This window comes from Miscanthus floridulus, chromosome 18 (genome assembly GCF_019320115.1).
Source record: "Miscanthus floridulus cultivar M001 chromosome 18, ASM1932011v1, whole genome shotgun sequence".
Taxonomy (NCBI): Eukaryota; Viridiplantae; Streptophyta; class Magnoliopsida; order Poales; family Poaceae; genus Miscanthus; species Miscanthus floridulus.
The window spans coordinates 41,239,820-41,244,529 of record NC_089597.1 but is presented as its reverse complement, the minus strand read 5'-3'; positions in this window follow the sequence as shown (position 1 = coordinate 41,244,529).

Genomic DNA, 4,710 nt, shown 5'->3' with positions numbered 1-4,710 from the left:
TAATTTCAAACAACATTTTGAACTAGTAAATGATTTCAAATGAAAAAGTTTTCAACTACAAAGTTGCATAACTTTTCAATATCTACAACTTCTGTTTTGGGATTTATTCCATCCGAGGTCGTTTGAAAAATTTAAATTTTTAATTTGAGAAATCGACCGTAATTTTTGTTGGATAGATGATTTCAAATGAAAATATTTGGACATCCAAACGATCTCAAATTAAAAAAGTTTAAACTACAAAGTTGTAGATCTCATCGAGTACTATAACTTTGATATAAAGTTCATCTTAATCGAACATCATATGAGAAACTTATAAAGTTTTCTTTCATCATATCACTGTCGGTTCAAGCCATGAACCAACAGTGATAGTATCAGTGTCGGTTCTTGGCTAAAATTGACAGTGATGACCCAATATCACTATCGGTTCTTGGCTAAAATCGACAGTGATATGAATCGACAGTGAAAACCCAAATATCAGTGTCGGTTGATCCTATTATTGCCGGTTTTAGCCAAAAACTGACAGTGATGGAGTATCACTGTCGGTTTCTTAAAATCCGGTAGTGATGAGGCTGGCAGTGACGTCCAATTCTATAGTAGTGTAGTATGACACGTCAACAAAAATGGAGCTTTTGCATGTATTGAGGAGGAGAGAGAAGAAAAATGCTTCATGTGATGAAACAAGTGGGTCATTTCTAGAATGTTGGAAATCGAACCAAACCCCCACCGAGGGCCAATGCTCTACAGGGGCCTTCGATCGACAAGATGTCGCCGTCAGCACCAACCAACGACGTAGAAGCAACAAAATTTTGGCTCCTTTTCATAGAAAGATAGCAAACTAATAGCTCGATAGCTACCAATAACAAACCGCTATACATTCAATGTAACCTTAACCGGTATACATTTTTAGTCCACGTACGCCTGTACGTATGTGGCTATAGAGACACCTATGGTACATGCACGGAGCGAAACTAGTGATGGACTAGCCCATGCTCGTGTGGCCCATCGACCAGACACAAATGGGGAAAAAATAAGACAGAATTGGTCGTACATGAGCCACCTCAGCAAGGTAAGTGTCGGGGACCAATACTAGGGTACCCGAAGAGGCGGAGCTAATGGTCATCAACATTGATTCATTCGAGCAGTAAAGAGCGTGATTACAGCTCCAACCGACCCCCAGGTGCGCGGGCTCCACCTCACCAGACCTCAAGGGGCAGTCTCCACCTCGCCCAACCTCTGGGTCAAGGGCTCTGCCTCGCCCGGCCTTTGGGTTAGGGGCTCCGTCTCGCCTGACCCCCAGGTACGCGGGCTCCACCTCGCCTGACCTCTGGGGGCAGGCTCCGCCTTGCCTGACCTCTAGGTCAGGGGCTCTGGCTCACCCGACCTCTGGGTCAGGGGCTTCGCCTCACCTAGCCTCTAGTTTAGGGGCTCCATTTTGCCCAACCCATCAGGCATGGTGAAAGGTCCTAATGGCTAGAGGGGGGGTGAATAGCTTATTAAAAATTTCTACAACAACACTTAGCAAACCAGTTAGATAATTATGAGGCGAAGCAAGTGTTGCGCTAGCCTACTAAAAATGCAAGCCACCTACCATAATTATAGTTTCTATAGATTCTAACCACACAATGACTATGGCACTACACTAAGTTAGTGTGCTCTCAAAGGCTAACTAAAGAGCCACACTAACCAAACTAACAAGCTCTCACAACTAGCTACACTAAAGAGCTTGATAATTAGTTTACGGTAATGTAAAGAGAGAGAGAGAGAGCAAGATAGTTATAACGCCGTGTTAAGAAATGAACCAATCAATCACAAGAATGAGAACCAATGAAGACCAAACACCTTGGAATCAAATGATGAACACAATGATTTTTTACCGAGGTTCACTTGTTTGCCGGTAAGGTAGTCCTTGTTGTGGCGATTCACTCACTTGGAGGTTCACACGCTAATTGGCATCACACGTCAAACCCTCAACACGGTGCCGCACAACCAACACAAGATGAGAATCACACAAGCCATGAGCAATTCACTAGAGTACCTTTTGGCTCTCCACTGGGGAAAGGTCAAGAACCCCTCACAATCACTGTGATCGGAGCCGAAGATAATCACCAACCTCCGCTTGATTATCCTCACTGCTCTAAGCCATCTAGGTGACGGCAACCACCAAGAGTAACAAGCGATTCCCACAGCAAAACACGAACACCAAATGCCTCTAGATGCACACACTCAAGCGATGCTCTTGGATTCACTCTCAATCTCACAAATATGATGAATCAATGATGAAGATGAGTGGGAGGGCTTTAGCTAAGCTCACAATGTTGCTATGTCAATGCAAATGACCAAGAGAGTGAGCTTGAGCCAACCAAAGGGATTAAATAGAAGCCCCCACAAAATAGAGCTATTGTACCCCTTCACTAGGCATAACACGGGGTGACCAGACGCATCAGTCATATTGACTAGACGCAAGACCCCAGCGTTCGGTCGCCCGATGCTTGCCACGTGTCATCGGCTACAGATGCTGTTCACTCGATCTCAATCGTCAAGAGTTGATTGGACGCGCTGCTCAAACTAACTGGACGCTCTAGCACCAGCATCGGATTGTTTCCAGTAAGGTTCCAACTGCGAAAAATCACAACCGGACGTGTCCGGTCATGCTTGACCGGACTCCCCCAGTGTCCGATCACTCAACGTCATTTTTGCACGCGCCACACAGTTGCGACCGAATGCACCCAGCCAGCGTCCAGTCACATCAACGCTAGCGTCCGATCAAAGACCGATGCTGCGCGTCCTTAGCTGCCACTGACCGGACGAGCCGATCCAACCGAGACCAGCGTCCGGTCACTGTGTGACCATCATGACTAACTCCTTTTTAACTCTATCTTCTTCACCCTTATTCAAATGTGCCAACCATCAAGTGTATCACCTTATGCACATGTATTAGCATATTTTCGTAAACATTTTCAAGGGTGTTAGCACTTCACTAGATCCTAAATGCATATGCAATGAGTTAGAGCATCTAGTGGCACTTTGATAACCGTATTTCGATACGAGTTTCACCCCTCTTCATAGTACGGCTATCAATTCTAAATATGATCACACTCACTAAGTGTCTCGATCACTAAAACAAAATGGTTCCTACAATTTATACCTTTGCCTTGAGCCTTTTGTTTTTCTCTTTCTTCTTTTCAAGTCCAAGCGCTTGATCATCACCATGGCATTACCATCATCATAATATTCATAATTTCTTCATCACTTGGAATAGTGCCACCTATCTCATAATCACTTTGATAAACTAGGTTAGCACTTAGGGTTTCATCAATTCACCAAAACCAAACTAGAGCTTTCAATCTCTCCCTTTTTGGTAATTGATGACTACCCTTTCACAAAGATATGAATTGAGATTCAATTGAATCCATGTTGCTTGTCTAGGCATATTCACCATGTGTAAAGGATATGGACAAGTTTTATGAACCCTAAATGGTAGCAATTGCCCCCCCCCCTACATATGTGCTAAGAGTTTGGATTGTAGCTTGCACATATGCTTAGATAGGAAATATAAGAGACAATGTCTACCAAATGATGCTAAGGTATGAAAGATAGACCTTTGATGCGTGATATCAATCGGAGTGTACCATTATACCATCCTTAGCACCATGGTTAGCTCGATACCACTTGGAAACACTTGAAAATGAAATCACTAGATAAACTTATGCATGCTAGATTTTCATTTCATCATTCAAACCTACAACTAGCATACACTACACAAGCATGGATATTGAAATTTAAAACTTATGACGTGCAATCAAACATATGAAATGCACATTCAAATGCACCATACAAGTTCATGAGCTTGCTCCCCCTACTTGTGTACTCAAATTTTAATTGATCCCTTTCCTTTGTCATATCTATCCCCCTATGTCAAATCCCCCTTTGTTGTCTTTTCACTATCTTTGTACACTATTTCTCCCCTTTGTCATCAATGACCACAAAAGCTTAAAATGTAGATAGGTTGAGATTATCAATGTCAATCAATGGGGTGAGGATCATATTTCCAAATTTGGTTCAAACTAGAATATTTACCAAAGATATTTAACTCGGTTTGATCCAAGGACAAGCTTCTTCACACCTCCAAATAAGAGTTATCTTGTACCATGTTGAGTTAAACACTTATAGCTCATTTTCTAGATCAAACACTAGGTTTGCAAGCCCACAAACATGTCATATGCTACCACTAGATCAAAATAAGCATAGAAGCAATAGTGGTACCATACAATCATCGAATTCATTTGATTTTCATGAATGAGCCTATTAAATGTGAAAGATGTCTAGATGCACTAAACATGTTCTTAGCAAGGATATATGCCATGCCAATCAACTTTTACCTTGGATTGCTCGAATGAGAGACATGTCATATAAGTGGGGGTGCATCAATACATATTTGAGAAATCCAATGTGTTCAACTTATTCCTTAGCTTGCAAAACCTTTTCTCATCCAATGGCTTGATGAATATATCAGCAAGTTGATCTTCGGTGTCTACACTCTCAATGCAAATATTCCCTTTTTGTTGGTGATCTCTTATGAAATGGTGGTGGACATCAATGTGCTTTGTTTTTGCATGTTGAACTGGATTGTTGGTCAACTTGATTGCACTCTCATTGTCACATAGCAATGGCACTTTCTTGAACTTGATTCCAAAGTCACTCAAAGTGGTC